The sequence below is a fragment of the Phalangium opilio genome, unplaced genomic scaffold (assembly GCF_054372755.1).
Source record: "Phalangium opilio isolate 3A_F unplaced genomic scaffold, DU_Popi_V2 ptg000095l_1, whole genome shotgun sequence".
NCBI lineage: Eukaryota > Metazoa > Arthropoda > Arachnida > Opiliones > Phalangiidae > Phalangium > Phalangium opilio.
In genome coordinates, this window is record NW_028324200.1 from 3,412,644 (window position 1) to 3,426,900 (window position 14,257).

General features: G+C 40.7%; 22 non-coding genes and 33 pseudogenes across 22 annotated transcripts; all 55 read left to right on the forward strand.

Moving 5' to 3' along the window:
- The first annotated feature begins 79 nt into the window (after window positions 1-79).
- Window positions 80-198, forward strand: LOC149635906 (5S ribosomal RNA; annotated as a pseudogene).
- A 131-nt stretch (window positions 199-329) lies between these two features.
- Window positions 330-448, forward strand: LOC149635907 (5S ribosomal RNA). Its single transcript, XR_016373171.1, has one exon. It is a non-coding gene; the product is annotated as a 5S ribosomal RNA (ribosomal RNA).
- A 131-nt stretch (window positions 449-579) lies between these two features.
- On the forward strand, window positions 580-698 carry LOC149635908 (5S ribosomal RNA). The gene has a single exon (XR_016372628.1). It is a non-coding gene; the product is annotated as a 5S ribosomal RNA (ribosomal RNA).
- A 131-nt stretch (window positions 699-829) lies between these two features.
- Window positions 830-948, forward strand: LOC149635909 (5S ribosomal RNA; annotated as a pseudogene).
- Window positions 949-1,079: 131 nt separating this feature from the next.
- Window positions 1,080-1,198, forward strand: LOC149635910 (5S ribosomal RNA; annotated as a pseudogene).
- A 130-nt stretch (window positions 1,199-1,328) lies between these two features.
- Window positions 1,329-1,447, forward strand: LOC149635911 (5S ribosomal RNA). The gene has a single exon (XR_016372519.1). It is a non-coding gene; the product is annotated as a 5S ribosomal RNA (ribosomal RNA).
- A 139-nt stretch (window positions 1,448-1,586) lies between these two features.
- On the forward strand, window positions 1,587-1,705 carry LOC149635912 (5S ribosomal RNA; annotated as a pseudogene).
- Window positions 1,706-1,836: 131 nt separating this feature from the next.
- On the forward strand, window positions 1,837-1,955 carry LOC149635913 (5S ribosomal RNA). Its single transcript, XR_016372639.1, has one exon. It is a non-coding gene; the product is annotated as a 5S ribosomal RNA (ribosomal RNA).
- Window positions 1,956-2,085: 130 nt separating this feature from the next.
- Window positions 2,086-2,204, forward strand: LOC149635914 (5S ribosomal RNA). The gene has a single exon (XR_016373510.1). It is a non-coding gene; the product is annotated as a 5S ribosomal RNA (ribosomal RNA).
- A 132-nt stretch (window positions 2,205-2,336) lies between these two features.
- LOC149635915 (5S ribosomal RNA) lies at window positions 2,337-2,455 on the forward strand. Its single transcript, XR_016372669.1, has one exon. It is a non-coding gene; the product is annotated as a 5S ribosomal RNA (ribosomal RNA).
- A 131-nt stretch (window positions 2,456-2,586) lies between these two features.
- LOC149635916 (5S ribosomal RNA) lies at window positions 2,587-2,705 on the forward strand (annotated as a pseudogene).
- Window positions 2,706-2,835: 130 nt separating this feature from the next.
- LOC149635917 (5S ribosomal RNA) lies at window positions 2,836-2,954 on the forward strand. Its single transcript, XR_016373180.1, has one exon. It is a non-coding gene; the product is annotated as a 5S ribosomal RNA (ribosomal RNA).
- Window positions 2,955-3,085: 131 nt separating this feature from the next.
- Window positions 3,086-3,204, forward strand: LOC149635918 (5S ribosomal RNA; annotated as a pseudogene).
- A 131-nt stretch (window positions 3,205-3,335) lies between these two features.
- Window positions 3,336-3,454, forward strand: LOC149635919 (5S ribosomal RNA; annotated as a pseudogene).
- A 131-nt stretch (window positions 3,455-3,585) lies between these two features.
- On the forward strand, window positions 3,586-3,704 carry LOC149635920 (5S ribosomal RNA). Its single transcript, XR_016373172.1, has one exon. It is a non-coding gene; the product is annotated as a 5S ribosomal RNA (ribosomal RNA).
- A 130-nt stretch (window positions 3,705-3,834) lies between these two features.
- LOC149635921 (5S ribosomal RNA) lies at window positions 3,835-3,953 on the forward strand. The gene has a single exon (XR_016373192.1). It is a non-coding gene; the product is annotated as a 5S ribosomal RNA (ribosomal RNA).
- A 131-nt stretch (window positions 3,954-4,084) lies between these two features.
- LOC149635922 (5S ribosomal RNA) lies at window positions 4,085-4,203 on the forward strand (annotated as a pseudogene).
- A 130-nt stretch (window positions 4,204-4,333) lies between these two features.
- On the forward strand, window positions 4,334-4,452 carry LOC149635923 (5S ribosomal RNA). Its single transcript, XR_016373206.1, has one exon. It is a non-coding gene; the product is annotated as a 5S ribosomal RNA (ribosomal RNA).
- A 131-nt stretch (window positions 4,453-4,583) lies between these two features.
- On the forward strand, window positions 4,584-4,702 carry LOC149635924 (5S ribosomal RNA; annotated as a pseudogene).
- A 131-nt stretch (window positions 4,703-4,833) lies between these two features.
- LOC149635925 (5S ribosomal RNA) lies at window positions 4,834-4,952 on the forward strand (annotated as a pseudogene).
- A 131-nt stretch (window positions 4,953-5,083) lies between these two features.
- On the forward strand, window positions 5,084-5,202 carry LOC149635926 (5S ribosomal RNA). Its single transcript, XR_016373422.1, has one exon. It is a non-coding gene; the product is annotated as a 5S ribosomal RNA (ribosomal RNA).
- Window positions 5,203-5,332: 130 nt separating this feature from the next.
- On the forward strand, window positions 5,333-5,451 carry LOC149635927 (5S ribosomal RNA). The gene has a single exon (XR_016373218.1). It is a non-coding gene; the product is annotated as a 5S ribosomal RNA (ribosomal RNA).
- Window positions 5,452-5,582: 131 nt separating this feature from the next.
- Window positions 5,583-5,701, forward strand: LOC149635928 (5S ribosomal RNA). Its single transcript, XR_016373173.1, has one exon. It is a non-coding gene; the product is annotated as a 5S ribosomal RNA (ribosomal RNA).
- Window positions 5,702-5,832: 131 nt separating this feature from the next.
- On the forward strand, window positions 5,833-5,951 carry LOC149635929 (5S ribosomal RNA). The gene has a single exon (XR_016372893.1). It is a non-coding gene; the product is annotated as a 5S ribosomal RNA (ribosomal RNA).
- A 131-nt stretch (window positions 5,952-6,082) lies between these two features.
- Window positions 6,083-6,201, forward strand: LOC149635930 (5S ribosomal RNA; annotated as a pseudogene).
- Window positions 6,202-6,332: 131 nt separating this feature from the next.
- LOC149635931 (5S ribosomal RNA) lies at window positions 6,333-6,451 on the forward strand (annotated as a pseudogene).
- Window positions 6,452-6,827: 376 nt separating this feature from the next.
- On the forward strand, window positions 6,828-6,946 carry LOC149635932 (5S ribosomal RNA; annotated as a pseudogene).
- Window positions 6,947-7,077: 131 nt separating this feature from the next.
- Window positions 7,078-7,196, forward strand: LOC149635933 (5S ribosomal RNA; annotated as a pseudogene).
- Window positions 7,197-7,327: 131 nt separating this feature from the next.
- Window positions 7,328-7,446, forward strand: LOC149635934 (5S ribosomal RNA; annotated as a pseudogene).
- A 128-nt stretch (window positions 7,447-7,574) lies between these two features.
- LOC149635935 (5S ribosomal RNA) lies at window positions 7,575-7,693 on the forward strand (annotated as a pseudogene).
- Window positions 7,694-7,824: 131 nt separating this feature from the next.
- Window positions 7,825-7,943, forward strand: LOC149635936 (5S ribosomal RNA; annotated as a pseudogene).
- A 131-nt stretch (window positions 7,944-8,074) lies between these two features.
- LOC149635937 (5S ribosomal RNA) lies at window positions 8,075-8,193 on the forward strand (annotated as a pseudogene).
- Window positions 8,194-8,322: 129 nt separating this feature from the next.
- Window positions 8,323-8,441, forward strand: LOC149635938 (5S ribosomal RNA). Its single transcript, XR_016373175.1, has one exon. It is a non-coding gene; the product is annotated as a 5S ribosomal RNA (ribosomal RNA).
- Window positions 8,442-8,572: 131 nt separating this feature from the next.
- Window positions 8,573-8,691, forward strand: LOC149635939 (5S ribosomal RNA). The gene has a single exon (XR_016372640.1). It is a non-coding gene; the product is annotated as a 5S ribosomal RNA (ribosomal RNA).
- Window positions 8,692-8,821: 130 nt separating this feature from the next.
- LOC149635940 (5S ribosomal RNA) lies at window positions 8,822-8,941 on the forward strand (annotated as a pseudogene).
- Window positions 8,942-9,073: 132 nt separating this feature from the next.
- LOC149635941 (5S ribosomal RNA) lies at window positions 9,074-9,192 on the forward strand (annotated as a pseudogene).
- Window positions 9,193-9,323: 131 nt separating this feature from the next.
- LOC149635942 (5S ribosomal RNA) lies at window positions 9,324-9,442 on the forward strand (annotated as a pseudogene).
- A 132-nt stretch (window positions 9,443-9,574) lies between these two features.
- LOC149635943 (5S ribosomal RNA) lies at window positions 9,575-9,693 on the forward strand (annotated as a pseudogene).
- A 129-nt stretch (window positions 9,694-9,822) lies between these two features.
- Window positions 9,823-9,941, forward strand: LOC149635944 (5S ribosomal RNA; annotated as a pseudogene).
- Window positions 9,942-10,072: 131 nt separating this feature from the next.
- LOC149635945 (5S ribosomal RNA) lies at window positions 10,073-10,191 on the forward strand (annotated as a pseudogene).
- A 130-nt stretch (window positions 10,192-10,321) lies between these two features.
- Window positions 10,322-10,440, forward strand: LOC149635946 (5S ribosomal RNA). The gene has a single exon (XR_016373230.1). It is a non-coding gene; the product is annotated as a 5S ribosomal RNA (ribosomal RNA).
- A 131-nt stretch (window positions 10,441-10,571) lies between these two features.
- On the forward strand, window positions 10,572-10,690 carry LOC149635947 (5S ribosomal RNA; annotated as a pseudogene).
- A 130-nt stretch (window positions 10,691-10,820) lies between these two features.
- On the forward strand, window positions 10,821-10,939 carry LOC149635948 (5S ribosomal RNA). The gene has a single exon (XR_016373242.1). It is a non-coding gene; the product is annotated as a 5S ribosomal RNA (ribosomal RNA).
- A 131-nt stretch (window positions 10,940-11,070) lies between these two features.
- Window positions 11,071-11,189, forward strand: LOC149635949 (5S ribosomal RNA; annotated as a pseudogene).
- A 131-nt stretch (window positions 11,190-11,320) lies between these two features.
- LOC149635950 (5S ribosomal RNA) lies at window positions 11,321-11,439 on the forward strand (annotated as a pseudogene).
- Window positions 11,440-11,570: 131 nt separating this feature from the next.
- LOC149635951 (5S ribosomal RNA) lies at window positions 11,571-11,689 on the forward strand. The gene has a single exon (XR_016373176.1). It is a non-coding gene; the product is annotated as a 5S ribosomal RNA (ribosomal RNA).
- A 130-nt stretch (window positions 11,690-11,819) lies between these two features.
- LOC149635952 (5S ribosomal RNA) lies at window positions 11,820-11,938 on the forward strand. The gene has a single exon (XR_016373495.1). It is a non-coding gene; the product is annotated as a 5S ribosomal RNA (ribosomal RNA).
- A 131-nt stretch (window positions 11,939-12,069) lies between these two features.
- On the forward strand, window positions 12,070-12,188 carry LOC149635953 (5S ribosomal RNA). Its single transcript, XR_016373177.1, has one exon. It is a non-coding gene; the product is annotated as a 5S ribosomal RNA (ribosomal RNA).
- A 131-nt stretch (window positions 12,189-12,319) lies between these two features.
- Window positions 12,320-12,438, forward strand: LOC149635954 (5S ribosomal RNA). Its single transcript, XR_016372895.1, has one exon. It is a non-coding gene; the product is annotated as a 5S ribosomal RNA (ribosomal RNA).
- A 131-nt stretch (window positions 12,439-12,569) lies between these two features.
- LOC149635955 (5S ribosomal RNA) lies at window positions 12,570-12,688 on the forward strand (annotated as a pseudogene).
- A 131-nt stretch (window positions 12,689-12,819) lies between these two features.
- Window positions 12,820-12,938, forward strand: LOC149635956 (5S ribosomal RNA; annotated as a pseudogene).
- Window positions 12,939-13,314: 376 nt separating this feature from the next.
- LOC149635957 (5S ribosomal RNA) lies at window positions 13,315-13,433 on the forward strand (annotated as a pseudogene).
- Window positions 13,434-13,564: 131 nt separating this feature from the next.
- LOC149635958 (5S ribosomal RNA) lies at window positions 13,565-13,683 on the forward strand (annotated as a pseudogene).
- Window positions 13,684-13,814: 131 nt separating this feature from the next.
- Window positions 13,815-13,933, forward strand: LOC149635959 (5S ribosomal RNA; annotated as a pseudogene).
- Window positions 13,934-14,061: 128 nt separating this feature from the next.
- Window positions 14,062-14,180, forward strand: LOC149635960 (5S ribosomal RNA; annotated as a pseudogene).
- The last annotated feature ends 77 nt before the right edge of the window (window positions 14,181-14,257 follow it).

Sequence of the window (14,257 nt, forward strand, 5' to 3'; positions counted from 1 at the left end):
AGAGTTTCTTTTTTTTCAAACATGCAGAAGGGTAATTTGTCAAATTAGTTTTAAATTCGAATAACTAACTAAAGATCTCGGCGACGACAATATCACGCTGAAAACACCGGTTCTCGTCCGATCACCGAAATTAAGCAGCGTCAAGCGCAGTCAGTACTTGGGAGGGAGACCACTTAGGAACACTGCGTGCCGTTGTCTTTTACAATGTAGTTTCCTTTTTTAAAATCCACCAGATATGAGAAAAGCAAACAGAGTTTCTTTTTTTTCAAACATGCAGAAGGGTAATTTGTCAAATTAGTTTTAAATTCGAATAACTAACTAAAGTTCTCGGCAACGGCCATATCACGCTGAAAACACCGGTTCTCGTCCGATCACCGAAGTTAAGCAGCGTCGAGCGCAGTCAGTACTTGGGAGGGAGACCACTTAGGAACACTGCGTGCCGTTGTCTTTTACAGTTTAGTTTCCTTTTTTATAATCCACCAGATATGAGAAAAGCAAACAGAGTTTCTTTTTTTTCAAACATGCAGAAGGGTAATTTGTCAAATTAGTTTTAAATTCGAATAACTAACTAAAGTTCTCGGCAACGGCCATATCACGCTGAAAACACCGGTTCTCGTCCGATCACCGAAGTTAAGCAGCGTAGAGCGCAGTCAGTACTTGGGAGGGAGACCACTTAGGAACACTGCGTCCCGTTGTCTTTTACAATGTAGTTTCCTTTTTTAAAATCCACCAGATATGAGAAAAGCAAACAGAGTTTCTTTTTTTTCAAACATGCAGAAGGGTAATTTGTCAAATTAGTTTTAAATTCGAATAACTAACTAAAGATCTCGGCGACGACAATATCACGCTGAAAACACCGGTTCTCGTCCGATCACCGAAATTAAGCAGCGTCAAGCGCAGTCAGTACTTGGGAGGGAGACCACTTAGGAACACTGCGTGCCGTTGTCTTTTACAATGTAGTTTCCTTTTTTAAAATCCACCAGATATGAGAAAAGCAAACAGAGTTTCTTTTTTTTCAAACATGCAGAAGGGTAATTTGTCAAATTAGTTTTAAATTCGAATAACTAATTAAAGATCTCGGCGACGGCCATATCACGCTGAAAACACCGGTTCTCGTCCGATCACCGAAATTAAGCAGCGTCAAGCGCAGTCAGTACTTGGGAGGGAGACCAATTAAGAACACTGCGTGCCGTTGTCTTTTACAGTGTAGTCTCCTTTTTTAAAATCCACCAGATATGAGAAAAGCAAACAGAGTTTCTTTTTTTCAAACATGCAGAAGGGTAATTTGTCAAATTAGTTTTAAATTCGAATAACTAACTAAAGTTCTCGGCAACGGCCATATCACGCTGAAAACACCGGTTCTCGTCCGATCACCGAAGTTAAGCAGCGTCGTGCGCAGTCAGTACTTGGGAGGGAGACCACTTAGGAACACTGCGTGCCGTTGTCTTTTACAGTTTAGTTTCCTTTTTTAAAATCTACCAGATATGAGAAAAGCAAACAGAGTTTCTTTTTTTTCTTTTTTGAAAACATGCAGAAGGGTAATTTGTCAAATTAGTTTTAAATTCGAATAACTAACTTAAGTTCTCGGCAACGGCCATATCACGCTAAAAACACCGGTTCTCGTCCGATCACCGAAGTTAAGCAGCGTCGAGCGCAGTTAGAACTTGGGAGGGAGACCACTTAGGAACACTGCATGCCGTTGTCTTTTACAGTGTAGTTTCCTTTTTTAAAATCCTCCAGATATGAGAAAAGCAAACAGAGTTTCTTTTTTTTCAAACATGCAGAAGGGTAATTTGTCAAATTAGTTTTAAATTCGAATAACTAACTAAAGTTCTCGGCAACGGCCATATCACGCTGAAAACACCGGTTCTTGTCCGATCACCGAAGTTAAGCAGCGTCGAGCGCAGTCAGTACTTGGGAGGGAGACCACTTAGGAACACTGCGTGCCGTTGTCTTTTACAGTGTAGTTCCCTTTTTTAAAATCCACCAGATATGAGAAAAGCAAACAGAGTTTCTTTTTTTCAAACATGCAGAAGGGTAATTTGTCAAATTAGTTTTAAATTCGAATAACTAACTAAAGTTCTCGGCAACGGCCATATCACGCTGAAAACACCGGTTCTCGTCCGATCACCGAAGTTAAGCAGCGTCGAGCGCAGTCAGTACTTGGGAGGGAGACCACTTAGGAACACTGCGTGCCGTTGACTTTTACAGTGTAGTTTCCTTTTTTAAAATCCACCAGATATGAGAAAAGCAAACAGAGTTTCTTTTTTTTTCAAACATGCAGAAGGGTAATTTGTCAAAATAGTTTTGAATTCGAATAACTAACTAAAGTTCTCGGCAACGGCCATATCACGCTGAAAACACCGGTTCTCGTCCGATCACCGAAGTTAAGCAGCGTCGAGCACAGTCAGTACTTGGGAGGGAGACCACTTAGGAACACTGCGTGCCGTTGTCTCTTACAGTTTAGTTTCCTTTTTTATAATCCACCAGATACGAGAAAAGCAAACAGAGTTTCTTTTTTTTCAAACATGCAGAAGGGTAATTTGTCAAATTTGTTTTAAATTCGAATAACTAACTAAAGTTCTCGGCAACGGCCATATCACGCTGAAAACACCGGTTCTCGTCCGATCACCGAAATTAAGCAGCGTCAAGCGCAGTCAGTACTTGGGAGGGAGACCACTTAGGAACACTGCGTGCCGTTGTCTTTTACAGTTTAGTTTCCTTTTTTATAATCCACCAGATATGAGAAAAGCAAACAGAGTTTCTTTTTTTCAAACATGCAGAAGGGTAATTTGCCAAATTAGTTTTAAATTCGAATAACTAACTAAAATTCTCGGCAACGGCCATATCACGCTGAAAACACCGGTTCTCGTCCGATCACCGAAGTTAAGCAGCGTAGAGCGCAGTCAGTACTTGGGAGGGAGACCACTTAGGAACACTGCGTGCCGTTGTCTTTTACAATGTAGTTTCCTTTTTTAAAATCCACCAGATATGAGAAAAGCAAACAGAGTTTCTTTTTTTTCAAACATGCAGAAGGGTAATTTGTCAAATTAGTTTTAACTTCGAATAACTAACTAAAGATCTCGGCGACGGCCATATCACGCTGAAAACACCGGTTCTCGTCCGATCACCGAAATTAAGCAGCGTCAAGCGCATACAAAACTTGGGAGGGAGACCAATTAGGAACACTGCGTGCCGTTGTCTTTTACAGTGTAGTTTACTTTTTTAAAATCCACCGGATATGAGAAAAGCAAACAGAGTTTCTTTTTTTTCAAACATGCAGAAGGGTAATTTGTCAAATTAGTTTTAAATTCGAATAACTAACTAAAGATCTCGGCAACGGCCATATCACGCTGAAAACAGCGGTTCTCGTCCGATCACCGAAATTAAGCAGCGTCAAGCGCAGTCAGTACTTGGGAGGGAGACCACTTAGGAACACTGCGTGCCGTTGTCTTTTACAATGTAGTTTCCTTTTTTAAAATCCACCAGATATGAGAAAAGCAAACAGAGTTTCTTTTTTTTCAAACATGCAGAAGGGTAATTTGTCAAATTAGTTTTAAATTCGAATAACTAAATAAAGTTCTCGGCAACGGCCATATCACGCTGAAAACACCGGTTCTCGTCCGATCACCGAAGTTAAGCAGCGTCGAGCGCAGTCAGTACTTGGGAGGGAGACCACTTAGGAACACTGCGTGCCGTTGTCTTTTACAGTTTAGTTTCCTTTTTTATAATCCACCAGATATGAGAAAAGCAAACAGAGTTTCTTTTTTTCAAACATGCAGAAGGGTAATTTGTCAAATTAGTTTTAAATTCGAATAACTAACTAAAGTTCTCGGCAACGGCCATATCACGCTGAAAACACCGGTTCTCGTCCGATCACCGAAGTTAAGCAGCGTAGAGCGCAGTCAGTACTTGGGAGGGAGACCACTTAGGAACACTGCGTGCCGTTGTCTTTTACAATGTAGTTTCCTTTTTTAAAATCCACCAGATATGAGAAAAGCAAACAGAGTTTCTTTTTTTTCAAACATGCAGAAGGGTAATTGGTCAAATTAGTTTTAAATTCGAATAACTAACTAAAGTTCTCGGCAACGGCCATATCACGCTGAAAACACCGGTTCTCGTCCGATCACCGAAATTAAGCAGCGTCAAGCGCAGTCAGTACTTGGGAGGGAGACCACTTAGGAACACTGCGTGCCGTTGTCTTTTACAGTTTAGTTTCCTTTTTTATAATCCACCAGATATGAGAAAAGCAAACAGAGTTTCTTTTTTTCAAACATGCAGAAGGGTAATTTGCCAAATTAGTTTTAAATTCGAATAACTAACTAAAATTCTCGGCAACGGCCATATCACGCTGAAAACACCGGTTCTCGTCCGATCACCGAAGTTAAGCAGCGTAGAGCGCAGTCAGTACTTGGGAGGGAGACCACTTAGGAACACTGCGTGCCGTTGTCTTTTACAATGTAGTTTCCTTTTTTAAAATCCACCAGATATGAGAAAAGCAAACAGAGTTTCTTTTTTTTCAAACATGCAGAAGGGTAATTTGTCAAATTAGTTTTAACTTCGAATAACTAACTAAAGATCTCGGCGACGGCCATATCACGCTGAAAACACCGGTTCTCGTCCGATCACCGAAATTAAGCAGCGTCAAGCGCATACAAAACTTGGGAGGGAGACCAATTAGGAACACTGCGTGCCGTTGTCTTTTACAGTGTAGTTTACTTTTTTAAAATCCACCGGATATGAGAAAAGCAAACAGAGTTTCTTTTTTTTCAAACATGCAGAAGGGTAATTTGTCAAATTAGTTTTAAATTCGAATAACTAACTAAAGATCTCGGCAACGGCCATATCACGCTGAAAACAGCGGTTCTCGTCCGATCACCGAAATTAAGCAGCGTCAAGCGCAGTCAGTACTTGGGAGGGAGACCACTTAGGAACACTGCGTGCCGTTGTCTTTTACAATGTAGTTTCCTTTTTTAAAATCCACCAGATATGAGAAAAGCAAACAGAGTTTCTTTTTTTTCAAACATGCAGAAGGGTAATTTGTCAAATTAGTTTTAAATTCGAATAACTAAATAAAGTTCTCGGCAACGGCCATATCACGCTGAAAACACCGGTTCTCGTCCGATCACCGAAGTTAAGCAGCGTCGAGCGCAGTCAGTACTTAGGAGGGAGACCACTTAGGAACACTGCGTGCCGTTGTCTTTTACAGTTTAGTTTCCTTTTTTATAATCCACCAGATATGAGAAAAGCAAACAGAGTTTCTTTTTTTCAAACATGCAGAAGGGTAATTTGTCAAATTAGTTTTAAATTCGAATAACTAACTAAAGTTCTCGGCAACGGCCATATCACGCTGAAAACACCGGTTCTCGTCCGATCACCGAAGTTAAGCAGCGTAGAGCGCAGTCAGTACTTGGGAGGGAGACCACTTAGGAACACTGCGTGCCGTTGTCTTTTACAATGTAGTTTCCTTTTTTAAAATCCACCAGATATGAGAAAAGCAAACAGAGTTTCTTTTTTTTCAAACATGCAGAAGGGTAATTGGTCAAATTAGTTTTAAATTCGAATAACTAACTAAAGTTCTCGGCAACGGCCATATCACGCTGAAAACACCGGTTCTCGTCCGATCACCGAAGTTAAGCAGCGTCGAGCGCAGTCAGTACTTGGGAGGGAGACCACTTAGGAACACTGCGTGCCGTTGTCTTTTACAGTGTAGTTTCCTTTTTTAAAATCCACCAGATATGAGAAAATCAAACAGAGTTTCTTTTTTTTCAAACATGCAGAAGGGTAATTTGTCAAATTAGTTTTAAATTCGAATAACTAACTACAGTTCTCGGCAACGGCCATATCACGCTGAAAACACCGGTTCTCGTCCAATCACCGAAGTTAAGCAGCGTCGAGCGCAGTCAGTACTTGGGAGGGAGACCACTTAGGAACACTGCGTGCCGTTGTCTTTTACAGTTTAGTTTCCTTTTTTATAATCCACCAGATATGAGAAAAGCAAACAGAGTTTCTTTTTTTTCAAACATGCAGAAGAGTAATTTGTCAAATTAGTTTTAAATTCGAATAACTAACTAGAGTTCTCGGCAACGGCCATATCACGCTGAAAACACCAGTTCTCGTCCGATCACCGAAATTAAGCAGCGTCAAGCGCAGTCAGTACTTGGGAGGGAGACCACTTAGGAACACTGCGTGCCGTTGTCTTTTACAGTTTAGTTTCCTTTTTTAAAATCCACCAGATATGAGAAAAGCAAACAGAGTTTCTTATCTTTCAAACATGCAGAGGGGTAATTTGTCAAATTAGTTTTAAATTCGAATAACTAACTAAAGATCTCGGCGACGGCCATATCACGCTGAAAACACCGGTTGTCGTCCGATCACCGAAATTAAGCAGCGTCAAGCGCAGTCAGTACTTGGGAGGGAGACCAATTAGGAACACTGCGTGCCGTTGTCTTTTACAGTGTAGTTTCCTTTTTTAAAATCCACCAGATATGAGAAAAGCAAACAGAGTTTCTTTTTTTTCATACATGCAGAAGGGTAATTTGTCAAATTAGTTTTAAATTCGAATAACTAACTAAAGATCTCGGCGACGACAATATCACGCTGAAAACACCGGTTCTCGTCCGATCACCGAAATTAAGCAGCGTCAATTGCAGTCAGTACTTGGGAGGGAGAACAATTAGGAACACTGCGTGCCGTTGTCTTTTACAGTGTATTTTTTTTAAAATCCACCAGATATGAGAAAAGCAAACAGAGTTTCTTTTTTTCAAACATGCAGAAGGGTTATTTGTCAAATTAGTTTTACATTCGAGTAACTAACTAAAGTTCTCGGCAACGGCCATATCACGCTGAAAACACCGGTTCTCGTCCGATCACCGAAATTAAGCAGCGTCAAGCGCAGTCAGTACTTGGGAGGGAGACCAATTAGGAACACTGCGTGCCGTTGTCTTTTACAGTTTAGTTTCCTTTTTTAAAATCCACCAGATATGAGAAAAGCAAACAGAGTTTCTTATCTTTCAAACATGCAGAAGGGTAATTTGTCAAATTAGTTTTAAATTCGAATAACTAACTAGAGATCTCGGCGACGGCCATATCACGCTGAAAACACCGGTTCTCGTCCGGTCACCGAAATTAAGCAGCGTCAAGCGCAGTCAGTACTTGGGAGGGAGACCAATTAGGAACACTGCGTGCCGTTGTCTTTTACAGTGTAGTTTCCTTTTTTAAAATCCACCAGATATGAGAAAAGCAAACAGAGTTTCTTTTTTTTCAAACATGCAGAAGGGTAATTTGTCAAATTCGTTTTAAATTCGAATAACTAACTAAAGATCTCGGCGACGACAATATCACGCTGAAAACACCGGTTCTCGTCCGATCACCGAAATTAAGCAGCGTCAAGCGCAGTCAGTACTTGGGAGGGAGAACAATTAGGAACACTGCGTGCCGTTGTCTTTTACAGTGTATTTTTTTTTAAAATCCACCAGATATGAGAAAAGCAAACAGAGTTTCTTTTTTTTCAAGCATGCAGAAGGGTTATTTGTCAAATTAGTTTTACATTCGAATAACTAACTAAAGTTCTCGGCAACGGCCATATCACGCTGAAAACACCGGTTCTCGTCCGATCACCGAAATTAAGCAGCGTCAAGCGCAGTCAGTACTTGGGAGGGAGACCACTTAGGAACACTGCGTGCCGTTGTCTTTTACAGTTTAGTTTCCTTTTTTAAAATCCACCAGATATGAGAAAAGCAAACAGAGTTTCTTATCTTTCAAACATGCAGAAGGGTAATTTGTCAAATTAGTTTTAAATTCGAATAACTAACTAGAGATCTCGGCGACGGCCATATCACGCTGAAAACACCGGTTCTCGTCCGGTCACTGAAATTAAGCAGCGTCAAGCGCAGTCAGTACTTGGGAGGGAGACCAATTAGGAACACTGCGTGCCGTTGTCTTTTACAGTGTAGTTTCCTTTTTTAAAATCCACCAGATATGAGAAAAGCAAACAGAGTTTCTTTTTTTTCAAACATGCAGAAGGGTAATTTGTCAAATTAGTTTTAAATTCGAATAACTAACTAAAGATCTCGGCGACGACAATATCACGCTGAAAACACCGGTTCTCGTCCGATCACCGAAATTAAGCAGCGTCAAGCGCAGTCAGTACTTGGGAGGGAGAACAATTAGGAACACTGCGTGCCGTTGTCTTTTACAGTGTATTTTTTTTTAAAAATCCACCAGATATGAGAAAAGCAAACAGAGTTTCTTTTTTTTCAAACATGCAGAAGGGTTATTTGTCAAATTAGTTTTACATTCGAATAACTAACTAAAGTTCTCGGCAACGGCCATATCACGCTGAAAACACCGGTTCTCGTCCGATCACCGAAGTTAAGCAGCGTCGAGCGCAGTCAGTACTTGGGAGGGAGACCACTTAGGAACACTGCGTGCCGTTGTCTTTTACAGTGTAGTTTCCTTTTTTAAAATCCACCAGATATGAGAAAAGCAAACAGAGTTTCTTTTTTTTCAAACATGCAGAAGTGTAATTTGTCAAATTAGTTTTAAATTCGAATAACTAACTAAAGTTCTCGGCAACGGCCATATCACGCTGAAAACACCGGTTCTTGTCCGATCACCGAAGTTAAGCAGCGTCGAGCGCAGTCAGTACTTGGGAGGGAGACCACTTAGGAACACTGCGTGCCGTTGTCTTTTACAGTGTAGTTTCCTTTTTTTAAATCCACCAGATATGAGAAAAGCAAACAGAGTTTCTTTTTTTCAAACATGCAGAAGGGTAATTTGTCAAATTACTTTTAACTTCGAATAACTAACTAAAGATCTCGGCGACGGCCATATCACGCTGAAAACACCGGTTCTCGTCCGATCACCGAAGGTAAAGCAGCGTCGAGCGCAGTCAGTACTTCTGAGGGAGACCACTTAGGAACACTGCGTGCCGTTGTCTTTTACAGTGTAGTTTCCTTTTTTAAAATCCACCAGATATGAGAAAAGCAAACAGAGTTTCTTTTTTTCAAACATGCAGAAGGGTTATTTGTCAAATTAGTTTTACATTCGAATAAAACTAACTAAAGTTCTCGGCAACGGCCATATCACGCTGAAAACACCGGTTCTCGTCCGATCACCGAAATTAAGCAGCGTCAAGCGCAGTCAGTACTTGGGAGGGAGACCACTTAGGAACACTGCGTGCCGTTGTCTTTTACAGTTTAGTTTCCTTTTTTAAAATCCACCAGATATGAGAAAAGCAAACAGAGTTTCTTATCTTTCAAACATGCAGAAGGGTAATTTGTCAAATTAGTTTTAAATTCGAATAACTAACTAGAGATCTCGGCGACGGCAATATCACGCTGAAAACACCGGTTCTCGTCCGGTCACCGAAATTAAGCAGCGTCAAGCGCAGTCAGTACTTGGGAGGGAGACCAATTAGGAACACTGCGTGCCGTTGTCTTTTACAGTGTAGTTTCCTTTTTTAAAATCCACCAGATATGAGAAAAGCAAACAGAGTTTCTTTTTTTTTCAAACATGCAGAAGGGTAATTTGTCAAATTAGTTTTAAATTCGAATAACTAACTAAAGATCTCGGCGACGACAATATCACGCTGAAAACACCGGTTCTCGTCCGATCACCGAAATTAAGCAGCGTCAAGCGCAGTCAGTACTTGGGAGGGAGAACAATTAGGAACACTGCGTGCCGTTGTCTTTTACAGTGTATTTTTTTTTTAAAATCCACCAGATATGAGAAAAGCAAACAGAGTTTCTTTTTTTTCAAGCATGCAGAAGGGTTATTTGTCAAATTAGTTTTACATTCGAATAACTAACTAAAGTTCTCGGCAACGGCCATATCACGCTGAAAACACCGGTTCTCGTCCGATCACCGAAATTAAGCAGCGTCAAGCGCAGTCAGTACTTGGGAGGGAGACCACTTAGGAACACTGCGTGCCGTTGTCTTTTACAGTTTAGTTTCCTTTTTTAAAATCCACCAGATATGAGAAAAGCAAACAGAGTTTCTTATCTTTCAAACATGCAGAAGGGTAATTTGTCAAATTAGTTTTAAATTCGAATAACTAACTAGAGATCTCGGCGACGGCCATATCACGCTGAAAACACCGGTTCTCGTCCGGTCACCGAAATTAAGCAGCGTCAAGCGCAGTCAGTACTTGGGAGGGAGACCACTTAGGAACACTGCGTGCCGTTGTCTTTTACAGTTTAGTTTCCTTTTTTATAATCCACCAGATATGAGAAAAGCAAACAGAGTTTCTTTTTTTCAAACATGCAGAAGGGTAATTTGTCAAATTAGTTTTAAATTCGAATAACTAACTAAAGTTCTCGGCAACGGCCATATCACGCTGAAAACACCGGTTCTCGTCCGATCACCGAAGTTAAGCAGCGTAGAGCGCAGTCAGTACTTGGGAGGGAGACCACTTAGGAACACTGCGTGCCGTTGTCTTTTACAATGTAGTTTCCTTTTTTAAAATCCACCAGATATGAGAAAAGCAAACAGAGTTTCTTTTGTTTCAAACATGCAGAAGGGTAATTGGTCAAATTAGTTTTAAATTCGAATAACTAACTAAAGTTCTCGGCAACGGCCATATCACGCTGAAAACACCGGTTCTCGTCCGATCACCGAAATTAAGCAGCGTCAAGCGCAGTCAGTACTTGGGAGGGAGACCACTTAGGAACACTGCGTGCCGTTGTCTTTTACAGTTTAGTTTCCTTTTTTATAATCCACCAGATATGAGAAAAGCAAACAGAGTTTCTTTTTTTCAAACATGCAGAAGGGTAATTTGCCAAATTAGTTTTAAATTCGAATAACTAACTAAAATTCTCGGCAACGGCCATATCACGCTGAAAACACCGGTTCTCGTCCGATCACCGAAGTTAAGCAGCGTAGAGCGCAGTCAGTACTTGGGAGGGAGACCACTTAGGAACACTGCGTGCCGTTGTCTTTTACAATGTAGTTTCCTTTTTTAAAATCCACCAGATATGAGAAAAGCAAACAGAGTTTCTTTTTTTTCAAACATGCAGAAGGGTAATTTGTCAAATTAGTTTTAACTTCGAATAACTAACTAAAGATCTCGGCGACGGCCATATCACGCTGAAAACACCGGTTCTCGTCCGATCACCGAAATTAAGCAGCGTCAAGCGCATACAAAACTTGGGAGGGAGACCAATTAGGAACACTGCGTGCCGTTGTCTTTTACAGTGTAGTTTACTTTTTTAAAATCCACCGGATATGAGAAAAGCAAACAGAGTTTCTTTTTTTTCAAACATGCAGAAGGGTAATTTGTCAAATTAGTTTTAAATTCGAATAACTAACTAAAGATCTCGGCAACGGCCATATCACGCTGAAAACAGCGGTTCTCGTCCGATCACCGAAATTAAGCAGCGTCAAGCGCAGTCAGTACTTGGGAGGGAGACCACTTAGGAACACTGCGTGCCGTTGTCTTTTACAATGTAGTTTCCTTTTTTAAAATCCACCAGATATGAGAAAAGCAAACAGAGTTTCTTTTTTTTCAAACATGCAGAAGGGTAATTTGTCAAATTAGTTTTAAATTCGAATAACTAAATAAAGTTCTCGGCAACGGCCATATCACGCTGAAAACACCGGTTCTCGTCCGATCACCGAAGTTAAGCAGCGTCGAGCGCAGTCAGTACTTGGGAGGGAGACCACTTAGGAACACTGCGTGCCGTTGTCTTTTACAGTTTAGTTTCCTTTTTTATAATCCACCAGATATGAGAAAAGCAAACAGAGTTTCTTTTTTTCAAACATGCAGAAGGGTAATTTGTCAAATTAGTTTTAAATTCGAATAACTAACTAAAGTTCTCGGCAACGGCCATATCACGCTGAAAACACCGGTTCTCGTCCGATCACCGAAGTTAAGCAGCGTAGAGCGCAGTCAGTACTTGGGAGGGAGACCACTTAGGAACAATGCGTGCCGTTGTCTTTTACAATGTAGTTTCCTTTTTTAAAATCCACCAGATATGAGAAAAGCAAACAGAGTTTCTTTTTTTTCAAACATGCAGAAGGGTAATTGGTCAAATTAGTTTTAAATTCGAATAACTAACTAAAGTTCTCGGCAACGGCCATATCACGCTGAAAACACCGGTTCTCGTCCGATCACCGAAGTTAAGCAGCGTCGAGCGCAGTCAGTACTTGGGAGGGAGACCACTTAGGAACACTGCGTGCCGTTGTCTTTTACAGTGTAGTTTCCTTTTTTAAAATCCACCAGATATGAGAAAATCAAACAGAGTTTCTTTTTTTTCAAACATGCAGAAGGGTAATTTGTCAAATTAGTTTTAAATTCGAATAACTAACTACAGTTCTCGGCAACGGCCATATCACGCTGAAAACACCGGTTCTCGTCCAATCACCGAAGTTAAGCAGCGTCGAGCGCAGTCAGTACTTGGGAGGGAGACCACTTAGGAACACTGCGTGCCGTTGTCTTTTACAGTTTAGTTTCCTTTTTTATAATCCACCAGATATGAGAAAAGCAAACAGAGTTTCTTTTTTTTCAAACATGCAGAAGAGTAATTTGTCAAATTAGTTTTAAATTCGAATAACTAACTAGAGTTCTCGGCAACGGCCATATCACGCTGAAAACACCAGTTCTCGTCCGATCACCGAAATTAAGCAGCGTCAAGCGCAGTCAGTACTTGGGAGGGAGACCACTTAGGAACACTGCGTGCCGTTGTCTTTTACAGTTTAGTTTCCTTTTTTAAAATCCACCAGATATGAGAAAAGCAAACAGAGTTTCTTATCTTTCAAACATGCAGAGGGGTAATTTGTCAAATTAGTTTTAAATTCGAATAACTAACTAAAGATCTCGGCGACGGCCATATCACGCTGAAAACACCGGTTGTCGTCCGATCACCGAAATTAAGCAGCGTCAAGCGCAGTCAGTACTTGGGAGGGAGACCAATTAGGAACACTGCGTGCCGTTGTCTTTTACAGTGTAGTTTCCTTTTTTAAAATCCACCAGATATGAGAAAAGCAAACAGAGTTTCTTTTTTTTCATACATGCAGAAGGGTAATTTGTCAAATTAGTTTTAAATTCGAATAACTAACTAAAGATCTCGGCGACGACAATATCACGCTGAAAACACCGGTTCTCGTCCGATCACCGAAATTAAGCAGCGTCAATTGCAGTCAGTACTTGGGAGGGAGAACAATTAGGAACACTGCGTGCCGTTGTCTTTTACAGTGTATTTTTTTTAAAATCCACCAGATATGAGAAAAGCAAACAGAGTTTCTTTTTTTCAAACATGCAGAAGGGTTATTTGTCAAATTAGTTTTACATTCGAGTAACTAACTAAAGTTCTCGGCAACGGCCATATCACGCTGAAAACACCGGTTCTCGTCCGATCACCGAAATTAAGCAGCGTCAAGCGCAGTCAGTACTTGGGAGGGAGACCAATTAGGAACACTGCGTGCCGTTGTCTTTTACAGTTTAGTTTCCTTTTTTAAAATCCACCAGATATGAGAAAAGCAAACAGAGTTTCTTATCTTTCAAACATGCAGAAGGGTAATTTGTCAAATTAGTTTTAAATTCGAATAACTAACTAGAGATCTCGGCGACGGCCATATCACGCTGAAAACACCGGTTCTCGTCCGGTCACCGAAATTAAGCAGCGTCAAGCGCAGTCAGTACTTGGGAGGGAGACCAATTAGGAACACTGCGTGCCGTTGTCTTTTACAGTGTAGTTTCCTTTTTTAAAATCCACCAGATATGAGAAAAGCAAACAGAGTTTCTTTTTTTTCAAACATGCAGAAGGGTAATTTGTCAAATTAGTTTTAAATTCGAATAACTAACTAAAGATCTCGGCGACGACAATATCACGCTGAAAACACCGGTTCTCGTCCGATCACCGAAATTAAGCAGCGTCAAGCGCAGTCAGTACTTGGGAGGGAGAACAATTAGGAACACTGCGTGCCGTTGTCTTTTACAGTGTATTTTTTTTTAAAATCCACCAGATATGAGAAAAGCAAACAGAGTTTCTTTTTTTTCAAGCATGCAGAAGGGTTATTTGTCAAATTAGTTTTACATTCGAAAAACTAACTAAAGTTCTCGGCAACGGTCATATCACGCTGAAAACACCGGTTCTCGTCCGATCACCGAAATTAAGCAGCGTCAAGCGCAGTCAGTACTTGGGAGGGAGACCACTTAGGAACACTGCGTGCCGTTGTCTTTTACAGTTTAGTTTCCTTTTTTAAAATCCACCAGATATGAGAAAAGCAAACAGAGTTTCTTATCTTTCAAACATGC